This window comes from Heterocephalus glaber, unplaced genomic scaffold, assembly GCF_053883595.1.
Source record: "Heterocephalus glaber isolate CG9 unplaced genomic scaffold, H.glaber_assembly_v1.0 deba00000937, whole genome shotgun sequence".
Taxonomy (NCBI): domain Eukaryota; kingdom Metazoa; phylum Chordata; class Mammalia; order Rodentia; family Bathyergidae; genus Heterocephalus; species Heterocephalus glaber.
The window spans coordinates 8,847,110-8,860,246 of record NW_028258173.1 but is presented as its reverse complement, the minus strand read 5'-3'; the positions used below and the strand labels follow the sequence as shown (position 1 = coordinate 8,860,246).

Here is a 13,137-nt window from a genome sequence, read left to right as displayed (position 1 = left end):
ATTTGCCAATGGAGGAGGCCCTGGTTTTATCGAAATGTCCATCTGGAAGCTTCTGGGATGAAGAGCCAGTTCTCAAATAGGGCTGTGCGTGTTAAATGCCAAATTCTGAGCTCCTTCCCCAGAGAATCTCCTACTAGGAGCAGTGGTAGATGCATTTCTTAATACACAAAGATCATAAAGAAAAGAAAATGATATATAACCCCACTCCCTACATAATCCCTGCTAATGTGAAAATGAAAAAGTACACGATCAGAAATGATAATAGAGTGAAAAGGATGAAAATAAAAGCCAAGAGCTTCCTTCCCCCAAATCTTTCTTCCCACAGCTAACTATTGATCGGATTCTAATAGTCCTTCCAGAAAAAAAATTACATTAATATCAGCACATATATCTTTTCCAACACTTTCCTTACCCAAAAGAAATGGTATTCAGTTCTGTAGCTTGCCTTTTTTATTCCTTCATATAATCTGAGGAACTTTTAAAATCTGTACTTTACCTCATTCATTTAGGTAGGCTTGTAATAGGGAAGGAATCAGATCTTTAATCAGTACTTCAGGTAGTCTAATATGAAGGGACACTGAGAAACCTGGGCTGGAAGACAGGTGTGTTCACGTGGAACTCTCTGGTCTCCAAGTCAGACCATGCTGAAGCTTCATGAAGCACTTTCCTCCACCTCCCCTGAACAAGCTGAACCAGAATACCTCTGACCTTCCCGAGTCTAAGCCCTGTGTTTCAACACAAATGGACACTGTTCCTATCCAGACTGTTCCACCTTCTCCTCTGAAAATGGTGTGCCATCCACAACACCTTTGCTCATCTGCAAAGCATATGGAGTAGACCCCCCAACGGCCACTCATCCATTTGCAGTCTTGGCTCAAGGACAAAGCTAAGGAAACAGCCCTGAAGCTATTCTCACATAGCCCCAGATGTCTCCAGATGCAGACAGCCCTCTCTGTCCCCACTCCTTTGGGCCACAGGCTCCCACAGACTTTTGGCTGACTGGTAAATGGCTCCAAAGATAACGGTGCTACTGATTTGCCTGAAGCATCATTCTGCAGTCACACTTATCTCATAATTGGAAAAGGGTTTCCTGCTAATGAGCCTATGCTATCCTTCATCTAATTATCTCTGAAAATCCTTGGCAATGTCTCCTCCCAGGCTGCAGCTATCATGATTCCCAACACTGAGAGATGGAGAAGTGTGATACCATGAGATTATGAGACATGTGTATTTTGGTCTTCGGCTATAGTTCCAGAATCCTAAAGCCCCTGTAAATTTCCTAATAAGAGAGAAAAAGGAATTTTGTTTTGTTTTGTTTTGTTTTGCTGGTACTGAGGATTAGACCCAGAGCCTCTGCACCAAGCTACATCTTAGGTAATTTTTATTTTGATACAGTGTCTTGCTAAATCATCCAAGCTGAGCTTAAACTTGTGATCCTCCTGGCTTGGCCTCCCAGAGTTCTGGGACTACAGGTGTGTGCCACCACACTGGCTATCAAGGAGATTTTTGAACGCTGTGACTTTCAGAAAATCCTTATGGATGGAAGGGGCCACTTATTGCCAGGGGAGCTCATGGTGTGAGTAGAGAGTTAGATCCACACACACAGGCTTGACCTGTAGGAAGGAGAGAAGGCCTGTAGGCTGAGTTGGTTCCCAGTGGACAGCGATTTTACCAAGCATGCTTCCATAACAAAGCTAACACAGAAACCCAGGAAGACAGGGTCTGAAGAGATTCCTGGCTGCTAGACATGAGGGTGCTGGGAAGGTGGAAATCTGCCTCCTCATACATTGTCCTATGCATCTCCTGCACACCATTGTTCCCATCAGATCTTTTCATAATAAATAGGTATCCTGGTAAAAAGATTGTTTTCCTGAGTCCTGTGAGCCACTCTAGCAAATGATCAAACTGAAAGAGGGGGTCGGAAGGGAGGGCAGGAGAAGGGGAAAAAAAATAAGAACCAAGAGACTCATGTAAAGGTACAAGATCCCAATGATGAATGTAACTGTATTGTATACCAAAAACGTACCAATAAACTGAATGGGGGAAAAAGAAAGAGGGGTTCATAGGGATTTCTGCTTTACTGCCCATTGTTAAGAAGCCCAGGTGACAACCTGGACTTACACTTGGTGTCCAAATGTGGAGAACATCTTGTGGGATTGAGCCTTTTATCTGTGGAATCTGATGGTGTGTCCCAGTAGAGGCATTAAAATTGAACTGAACTGTTGGACATGTATTAGCTTTCTGTCATTGTGATAAAACAGCTGAGCAAAACAATATAAAGGAAGAAAGGTATTACTTTGGCTCATAGTTTCACAGATTTCAGTTCATGGTCACTTGACCCTGTCACTTTGGGTCCATGGCAAGGCTGAAGATCATGGTGGGGAGACCACAGTGGAACAAAGCTACTCACCTCATGGTAGCCAGGAAAGAGAGAGAGGAGAGAAAGAGAGAGAGAGAGAGAGAGAGAGAGAGAGAGAGAGAGAGAGAGAGAACGAACTTGGGATAAAATATATCCTTCAAAGTCACACTCAGATTGGCCTACTTTCTCCAGCAAAGATTCACTGCCTACAATTTCCTTCACCTCCCAATAGCCCATTAAGCTATGAATTCATCAATGGATTAATCCATTAGTGAGAGGTCAGAGCCTTAATGATCCAACAATTCCTGAAGGCCCCACCTCTGAACTCTACAGCACCAGGGACCAAGCCTTCAAAACCTGAGCGTCTGGGGGATATTTCAGATCCAGATCTGTTAGGACAGATGCTTATCTGTATCACCAAGAATTGCTTGGTATGGGGGAAACTACATATCCAGTGGTAGAAGGGTTCTCTGTTGACAGAGAGTATTGAGACAAAGCACTGCTTTGCCTACACAAGAAGGAAAAAGTAGGCCCATGATGGTTTTCTGGCTCCCGTCCTGTGCCTGGGGAAGGCAGGTGAACCCAATAAAGCAGACAGTGTCCTGGAAGGGAAGGGAGTTAGAAGCTGAGACCCATGTCTTTGGATTTATAGATCTTTTGCGTTCTCCCAACATGCTACCTGCATCCGTTGAGGTGTACTTTCCAAACACATAAAAAGCCTGGGACACAAGTGTGATCCACTCTACAGCCCAGGGAGACACCTGGTGCAACCCACCCAAACGCCAGAGTCTCAAGCTTAACTGTTCCCTTGAACCAAAGAGGCAGCAATGCAGGTACCCTTAACTGAATGTCACACAGAGAAACGGAGAAGGTGGGTCCGCCAAATGAGGACAGATGACAAGAAGCAGAAGGGAGAGGCACTGATTGGAAGCAGAGTGGAAGGAATAAACTCACCAAGTCAGTCCCATGAGGCTCAGTGCATCTTGCCGCCCTTGGATTGTGCTTTCTTTGACTACAAACTGCTTTCTTCCTCCAGGTCATTCAAAGTAGGTTTCCCTCCATTTCTACCACAGGCATGCTTCTTTGATCAGCACAAAACAACAGTTAAGATGAAGTCTTGATGGTTGGTGGTACAGAAGAGAACAGGAGGTTGGAAATGACCACAGAAGTGTTTGCTCAGAGAAGAATCATCAGGAACAGGTGAGCACAAATGATTTTTCTCCAAAGCAAAGAGAAAAATCCAGAGTTCGTTCTGTTCCCTGCTCTTTGCAGGGCCATCTCTCCTCCTTTCCCATCCCTGACAAGTAATTCTCTCTCAGTTTCGTGACTTCAGGGTGAGGAAGCTGCATCCTCAGGCAGAAGGATGCTCTGAGGATGAGGAGCTGACGGATCCATTTGCAAGGTTGTGATGGGGATGCTGAACACAGCTGAGCCCAGGGGAAAGGGAAGGTCATGAGGTTTGATAATTACAGTGCCTATAAACTTCTGTTTGGCAGGAGCCTGGAGCCACTGGCACAGAAAGGAAATCGAGGTACCTGTTTCCTATCACCTTCAAAACTGCTTCCAAAGAAGCCACCAGGGATAACACTGAGAGAGCACCGGGAGCCTTGGACAATAAACAGGATTCTTGGTTGGAAGGAGGCTGTGGTGGTGATGTGGGGTACAAAGAGGACCCCCACCTCCCACCTGGAGGAGAATGAACAACCAGGGGCTCCAGCACATGTGTGTACCAAGGCAGGAGGATAAAATCTGGGGAGTCGGGACCCAGTTATTCCTAGTTCTTGGCCCTGAAAATGGCCAAATGACATTTGTTCCCCCAAATGAACCTAAGGAATGTTTCAATGGCAGCAGAATGAATAAACTGGGGTAGAGGTAACCAATGGCCAATGCAGTACATCTCAAATGAGGTAGTGGAGAAAAACAGAAAGTAAATCACAGCAGAGAGGAAAGGGGGAGATGGGGCTATCCTGGGAAGGAAAAGTTGGTGCCATGAGAGCAGATGCTGGAAGGGGATGGGGAAGTCACAGGGATGGAATTAAGTGAACTGTGTGCATTATTTTAAATCCTGTTCGCATTAACACCATAAATATTCCACTTCATTCATTATTATTGCATTTGCCAGCAAAGCTGCAGGGTAAAACTTCAGCTCAAAGTTTAATTACAGCCAGGCACAGTGGAGCATTTTTCATGTCCCCGAGAACTGCCAACAGAGAAAGATGAAGCTTTCATAATGGCCAGGGTGACAGGTACCTTTTCAAAAACAGCTGTCACCCTCCAGAGGGCTTCCTAGGGGACCAGTGGGTTCTTGGAACCCCCTGAAGTTGTTCAGCAAATGCCAGGAAACTTGCAAGGTGACATACGATTTTATGGAAAAGCTGTTCAAATCCAATAATGCCAAATGCTCCACAATCCATCTACCCTGCTTTTCCTCATCTCCCACAAATGCACACACATGGCGCTGCATGTTTGAATATGTCTGTCATCCTACATCATGTGGCTCTGATGGATTCCCCAGTTTGTGCATGTACAGCTATTAGCGGTGATCTGCTCTGGAGTTTCTTTTCTAACTCATTTCTTTGCTGTTCCCTCCTTTTCAATGCTGTGGTAGCTGGCACTTCCTGTGAAGGTCCAAGTTAGACCTGGAATGTTTCCTTCTCCTTGTCTTGAGCCATCACTGTGCTCTACCATGCCACATAGCCTCTAGGTTGACTTCCCTTGGCCAAAGCCAAGTACAAAAGAGCCAAGGTAGCATGCTACTAAGTTCTATGCATTTGACTCTGCTTGTTAGGACACAGTGCTAGCGAGGTCACAATTGCAGAAACTTAGAACCTCTGGAATCTTTCCAATTTCCCTGAGCCTATAGCCTTAAAATCAGCCCTAGGCCCTAGTCCAGCACCCAGCAAATGCAGGTCCTTGGCTAGAAGGAGGGCTGAGAAGAAACGCCAATGAATTATCGTCCCACCTAGGTTAGATAAAACCCAACTAAACACCAATGTTACAAATGATTCAATGATTCATCACCAAGCAACCCCCTGTTTTCTTTAGATCACTCCTAATAACAAGGTACACTGAGAAATGGTGGTCTGTGTTAGGGGTATAGTTTTGAGGGAAAATGTGGGAAAAGGCTTTGTGATCCATCATTTGTATCTTTCCGATCTAATTGCCTCTGTAAAGCGTGTGCCTTCACTTTGTGAACACTAATCACACTATGTCTCTGAGTTGTAATTCATATGCCGAAATTATTGGTGGCTTCATAATACAGCTCATTTTCCTGACTCTTTTTCCCGAATACAGCCCATTTTCCTGGCCCCTCAGATATAATTATTTTCACTGTGGCCAGTGTTGCATTAAAATGGGCAAAGGAGGAAAAAGAGACCCAAGCCTTTCCTTTGCAGTCAGCTTGTAACGGTCAACTGAAACCCACCAATTATTCCCCCCTCCCAATTATTCATGAAAGGTATCAAGGTGGGAGAAAAACCTGAAGCTAAGCAAGTCAGAGAAATTGCAAGTGATTTCCTCGATGAAAGGGATTTTTCAAGCCGTCTGACTCCAGTACTCCTATTGGGACCTAGTCGGAAGCTATCATGGTCTCAAGAAGGTTTTGAGCAGAGCCCGGGACAAGTGTGTGCTATTCTGGCTTCACAGTGTGTTTATGCTTTCACATGCAGAAGTGACTGGACAACACGTCTTCATTTTCAAATGGTATCAGGGCTGTCTTCATCCCAGAACCAGCACTGCTCTTGAGCATGCCTGCTTTGACGGTCACAGCTGCATTGTCACTACCAGCTTCTACTCTGGAAAAGGTGCCTTAGCAGTTTGTGTCTCCTGGAGATTTCAAGGGGGAATGACAGGACTGTAGGATACTTTCTTCACTGGTTTTAGGAAAACAGACACAGTTCCCAGCCCCAGGTAAATGGCCACTTTGCTGTTTGAATACATGGAACTTGCCTCAACCCCTGTGCCTTTGTTCCCACTTTTCTCTCTAGGTCTGGTATTCTTTTGTCTTGTATATTCCTATCCCTATGGTTCATTTCTATTATTCAACCAGGCATTATTCTCATGCCACCTCCTCAGCATGCGATCCTGTTTAAATATCCTATTTAAAACCTCCATACACTCCTTTTGTGCTGTAATTCTCTCCATTTCTGCACTATATGGAAGAAAAATACCAAAGCATTTTCCCCTACTCTCACACAGTAATCACCACACAATACTTCCGTGCCTCCTGGTGATCAAAGTGTGTGAGGATTTCTCCCCATCAGCAAGCAATCGGTTCTGCAGCAGACACCAGCTGGGTGTCTTCTAATGTGAGGCAACTGTGTCACCCTCTACTTGGATATGGCTGCATGCGTGGATTCACAGGTCAGGTCTAATGGAGGTCTCTTGGCCCTCTCTACTCCACCAGGACCTCTAGTTCCCTTAAACAGTAACAGGTAGAGTTGGAGAAGAAGCTCAGAGGTAGAGTGTTTGCCTAGCATGAGCAAGATTCTGAGTTTGATCCCCAGCCGCATCAAAAAAAAAATAGTAATACATACAAGGTAAATAATGGGTTATAAGAAAAATATAGACCATACCTCAGAGCTAAGAAGCCCAGAGTTTCCCCTCCTGGTGGCTCATGTGAGGGCTGGGAAACAGAAATGCATGTTATATACTTATGCGTGGGATGCAAACACAGGGAATGGAAGATAGGAGGTTCTGTAAAGTAATGGAGTCACAAAACTTCACACAGCAGTTGCAAAGGATACCATGAATTCTCCATCAAAAACACAGAAACCAGAACAAGCATGAGCCTTAGAGGGAAAGGGAAGGATCATAGAAGATGTAATTATATAATTTTAGTTTTAAAAAAATTCCTATGAACCTGACCATTCCTTTATCTCTATACCCTCCCCTAGAGGAAAAAAAGGCTCTACTTTTGCCTCCCTGACCTGAGTTACACAAGAACCCCAGCCTCACTCATGACCCCTGGTCTGACCGATGGCCTACAGAATCCTATTGGCCCGGACCGTCAAACCAGAAAATGGATGGACTGAAAAAGTGTCTGGGACACAACCTAAAGCCCCAGTGCTGTGCCTGTCTATGGGCACAGGGTTAGTGTTCCTGTGAATGTCCACACACCCAGAGACTCATGACTCCAAACACTTGCTATGGCAGTCTAGCAGAGAGCAAGCTATCATTAGCAGTGGTCATCTGTGGCTCGTTTGGCACCCTTCTCTTTCTTAGTGTTTGACTAGTCTGAGTATGCTTCTTGCTACCTGCGCCACATTTTAGTACATAGTCTAAGGAGGAGAAAACTTGAAAAAAAATAATGGTAATAAATTAAATGTTCTTTATACAATTATCAGAAACAGAGACTTAAACTCCAAGATCAACAACTTGCTTTACAAAAATGGATAGAAGACAATGAGGTATGAGACCCTTTCAGCCAGGTTTGTGCACATTCCTTGGCACTTGGGAGAGCACTGCCCACAAAACAACTACCTCCTGTGTGGTTGTATTTGTCAGATTTCCATGGCTGAGACCAAACACCTGAGAAACTTACCTCAGAAGAGGAAATGTTTAGTTTTGCTCACAGTTTCAAAGGTTTCAGTCCCCGTTCGGCTGGCTCTGAGATAGAAACCTCATGGTGGAAGGGGTTGGGGAGGAAAGATGCTCTACTCATGGCATCCAGGAAGCAGAGAGCAGAGAAGAGGCAGGGAAGAATGGCCAAGGGATCACATATTGTTCTTAGGGTCATGTGCCCCTGACTAGCTCAGAAACATCCAGAAGTGTGCTTTACTAATCTCCTAGGCATCTATCAAGCCAATCAAGTTGACAATCAAGATGAACCATCACCATGGTGTTTAACAGCTACATTGTTACACACGCCCCTGGGCACGTCAGTCAGTGGTAAAGAAGAACATTTGCCAGACCATGTATCTTCACTTCTCCTCCCAGTATATTCAGCTAGGAAAGGGGGAAAGAGAAAATGGAGAGACAACTTGATAGGGACTTAACAGTCACGAAGAGTTGGCATGGGATGCATGAAGGGCCAGTGTTTATCCTCCACGTTATGCAAATAACAACAAAAGCATGAGCAGCTTAGTCATCCCATGAGAACAAACTTCCTAACTTAGAACTGCTGGGCACTGAGCCTCCAAAGTGATGATACACTGATGTCTACTGTTGTGATTATATTCTCAGATACTTCCAGTATGGTCTCTTTCTCATTTACCTTTAAATCATCTTTTTAGTTTAGAATAGTTTTAGATGTACAGAAAGTTGCAAAGATAATGCAGAGAGCCTCCATATATCCCTGACCCAATAGCTTTCATTGCTGTTGTTCATTTATCACAACTACAGAACGAACATGGATGCATTACTACTAACTAAACACCACGATTTATTTGGAGTTTTACAATCTTTCCCTAGTGCCCTTTTTCTGATCCAGGATCTCATTCAGGAACCACACTGTATTTAGTCATCTCATCTCCTCAGCTTTTCTGCTGTTTCTTAGACTTTTCTTGTTTTTGAGGACCATGACACCTTTGAGAAGGACAGGTCAGGTATTTTGCAGGATCTTCTTTAATTTGGATTTTTCTGCTCTTTTAAAAAATCATGACAGATGGGGTTGGAACTTGGGGGAGAAATACTGTGAACTGTCACCTCCATCACACTCTATCAGGGCATATTCTGTCAACATTACTTATGTCTAGTGAGTAAACCTTGATCATCTGGCCATGGTTGAGAGTTTACCATAAAAAATTACCTTTTCCTGTTCCCAAGCTCTACTCCTTATAAACAAGTCATTGAGTACAGCCCACACTTAAGAGAGAAAAGAGAGTTCCATCTCCTTCAAGAGGAACTATATACATGTATTATTTAAATTTTTCTGTACAGATTTGTCTCTTCTCCCCCATTTATATTTATTCAATCATTTACTTGCATTGGTATGGACTTGTGGGTATTTATTTTACACTTCGGGTTATTATCTGATACCATATTATTAATTTTGTTGTTTAAATTCTTCCACTGGTGGCCACTGGGGGCTCTTTCTGTTTGGCATCTTTTCAATTACATTTTAATATCCCATCTAGAGTAGAAAGTCTATAATTAAGAAAGGAAATTAAATGGCTTTTTTTTTTCTCCTAGGAAGAGCGTTCGATTATGCAATGAAAATTTTTCCTCATCACATGAACACAGAATTTTTTTTTCCTCCTACAGACTGGATATCTTTTGTCTGAAATCATCAGGATGAAATGTGTTCTGGGTCTGATTTTTTTCAGATGTAGGAATATTTACATCTGCATAATGAGATATGTTGGGAATGAGATCAAAGTCTTAACATAAAATTCATTTATGTTTCATGTACACCTTATAAACAGAGCTTGGAGACAGTTCCATCAGATATTTTTAGGGCACCTGCTTTTTGACTGTGAGGTCACATGTAAAATTTTCCATTGCTGGTATCCTGTTAGTACTCAAAAAGTTTTTGGATTTGGGAGCATTTGAGATTTTCAGATTCAGTACTTTCTGCTGAATGCTTGATTGGGAACACCAGCCAGAAGTAGGTGACATTCAACCATGAAAAGCCTCAGGAAGAAGTGGAGACCTTGGCCCAGAATATGGGAGAAGGAAGTCGAGACCCCAGCCAAGGAACATAAGCAAGGGAGCTGGATTGGGTCGGAGTGGGAGACTGTCCCCAGGATTTCTGGGAAAATCCAGCCAAAAACTAGAGTATGACTAAGTCCCCTACAGAACAAGGAAAAATGTCAGAGACAGACCCCAGTGACACTGGCTACAGCAGGCCCTGGGTTGTTTACGTCTCCTGTCTTATTCTGTCCTGAACACAGCGGGGGCTCTGTCCTCCATCGTGATGTGGGCAAGGAGAATAGGGATACGCCAGGTCACATGGAATCGGGCAGATTATTTTGGATCTCCTTCTGCAAGCCCTGGCATCACTAACCAGAATTAATGTACAACAGTAGTGAATGTCCAATATGGCCAAGATTTATTCATTGTTGCTTCCTCTGTATACTTTTTTTTTGGTACCAGGGATCAAACTCGGGACCTTGAGCTTGCGAGGCAGGTGGCGGCACCACTGAGCTAAATCCCCGGCTCAGCTTTGTATACTTTTACAGCCTGTAGGTGGGAGGGAGAAGAGTACAATACAGGACTGCTAAAATCTAGGAACTAAATGCACCAAAGAGTTCATTGCTTCCTATCTATTTAGCTATCTGCATGTGTATATATGTATCTAAAGTTTACCAATTCCTTTAGTTATACTTCACTATCTTTTGCTCCACTTAAAATAAAATCAAATTTAATACTTATTTTTAAACCGTATGTAAAAAGCCAGGTATTGCAGCACATGCCTGTAATCCCAGCACTCTAGGAGGCTGGGGCAGGAGGATCGTAAGTTTGAGCCCCATCTGGGCAACTCCACAATTTAGTGAACTCTATCTCAAACAACAACAACAAAACGGCTGGGAAAGTAGCTCAATGTGAAGGCGCTAGGTTCAATCTCCAGCACTGAAAAAAAAACAAAGCAGGTAAATATGTAGAGGATGATGTCTAGCATAATTTTAAAAGAAAGTTTATATTGATTATTCCTGAAGGGGGCTGGACTTGGGAGATTTCTTTCTTTTCTGCATCCTCTATGTTGCTTACATGTTTCTAAAAACCAAGCACGGCTTTTGTGAACATAACCAAGTCATAATTTTAAAAGGATAAAATAGGTCTCCTCTGGTCCTGATCCCAGTACCTCATTCATTTCATTCATGATCCTCCCCACATGTTGTGACATGCATGTATTACCATGTGTTGATTTAATATCTCTTTGCATCTCAGGGTTGCAGAGCCTGAGGGTGAGGTCAGAATCTGTACCTTACACACACTCTCTGAAGAAATAGCAACCAGGAGAGCAAGTGCAGGTAACATACTGGTTTCTCTGCTGCGTATATTTTCTGAAATTAAAAAAGCCCCCAAGATTGACCTTGTCTGATTTCTTCAACATATACTGAAAATGACAGAATACTTTCTGAATTCAGGGACTGAACTTTCAGAATCCCACAGGGCTTTCTTCATAGAATTTTACCCAGAGAACTGGGGGGCAGCAGAACTGCTCCTTAATGAATACTTTGATATATGAGGATGAATGAGACACATTTTAGCTTCGTGAGCTGTTTCTTCCAATAGTTTTATGTTGACAAATGAGAGAATGACACATAGATCTTGACTCTTTCCTAAAGCTCAGTCCTAAATAGCTCTTTGGGTGATTGTGCTAATTCCCTGGCCTGATGGCAGAAGCACTCCCTCCATGCCAGTGGAGACAATGCCCTTCCAGAGCTGCAAACCCAGACGTGGCAGCAGGTGTTTTACAGTGACATGAGGCTAGGAGTCTCTCATATTCTCCACTCTTCTCAACCTCTCTGCAACAGTTAATTTCTCCTCTGGAATAGGGTAGTCATTGTTGCTAGTCTTCTTTAACAACAGATTTGTTCTAAATATTCTTGGCATTTCAAGCAGACTGTACTGTTGCTTCTTAAATTTCTATTTGGAAGATAAATCAAGAATGCTAAATGTAATGAAAGTGGTTCTCTTATCTACCAGAGAGCATGGTTGTCCTAGGGTTAAAAAAAAAAGAAGAAGAAGAAGAAAAAAGAAAGAAATTCCATCCCATTTATCAAGAGTTATGGCTCCAGCCTGATTTCAGCATGTCCCTGTCTCCAGTGTGGACTCTTGAAGAGACTGGACTAGCTTCTTGTGACAACAACACACAGATTTGTGGGTGGAGGAGGACACCAGCTGGGAAATACAAGCTCTCATGAAGCCATCCAATCACAGCATCATTATTTGAGTCTCTACCCTTGGCTGTGCTCAGCTGGCATTACCTTGACCTTGGGATCCCAGAAGTCACTGTCCCCAAAGGCAAAGGCAGAGGATGTAGAATGGGGACACCCACCAATGTGTCCAACCTCACCTCAACAGTGCACCAAATGAATGCAAGTATTCTCCTTACCCCAGATGGCTCCCATTCCATCTCTCTAAAAAGTGATTCTTAGTCTCTTTTCCTGTGGTTACAGATATCTTTGAGAATTTGATGAAAAGTACTCTAAGAAAATGCACATTTGCACACAAAACAATTTCATGCAACTCCAAGGTTATCAACTAATCCTAAATTGCTATGTCCTGCCCAAAGGACAAAGGATTGTAGGTACAAAGGCATCAAGGTGTTATACGAAGAGATTCCTGGACCAGCAGGCCCCTACTCCACCTCGTGCCTTTAGCTAAGCACCTGGATAATGCTGATCACATTACTAGAAAATCAACATCCAATTTGAGCAGAGGAAAGTTCACTTTACACTGTCCTTACAATTTTTACTTGGACTTGAAATTTAAATCAATGGGAAATTAATCCACCCTTCGAGAGTTTGTAGTTTTTCCCATTGAGACTTATACTTTACAATATCAAAGAATAAATGGGATGGAATTACGGGGATCAAAGAGGTCAGTCGAGTGAGTGTAATAAAAGACAAGGATTACAATAGTTGTTATTGTTAATAATACTAAATTACTTGCACACCCTAGAGTGTGACATCCTCAGGAGCAATCAAAGCAGCTGCTTTTTCAATTCTTTCTCTAAGAAATAAACTAAAGACATTCACAATTCAATTGACAAGGAGAAGAGAATGCTCAGAAATCCAATGATTAGGATGATTTTTTTGAATCTTAAACCGCCATGGTGCATAGCTAATTTCACTGCTTCATGCACATTTTCTTTGACTGCTCCAGGGCTA

At 43.1% G+C, this 13,137-nt stretch overlaps 1 protein-coding gene and 1 pseudogene across 21 annotated transcripts in view; both read right to left on the bottom strand.

Moving 5' to 3' along the window:
* Slc39a11 (solute carrier family 39 member 11) overlaps positions 1-13,137 on the bottom strand; it is a 486,128-nt gene that overhangs the window by 181,024 nt on the left and 291,967 nt on the right. The gene's annotated exons all lie outside the window — the stretch shown is intronic.
* The window catches only part of LOC147828767 (coatomer subunit delta pseudogene), a 77,901-nt pseudogene that overhangs the window by 18,989 nt on the left and 45,775 nt on the right, over positions 1-13,137 (bottom strand). Inside the window, exon 1 of the transcript XR_015450130.1 lies at positions 1-13,137. This exon is cut by the window's left edge and continues 18,989 nt beyond it; it is cut by the window's right edge and continues 45,775 nt beyond it. The product of XR_015450130.1 is annotated as a coatomer subunit delta pseudogene (transcript).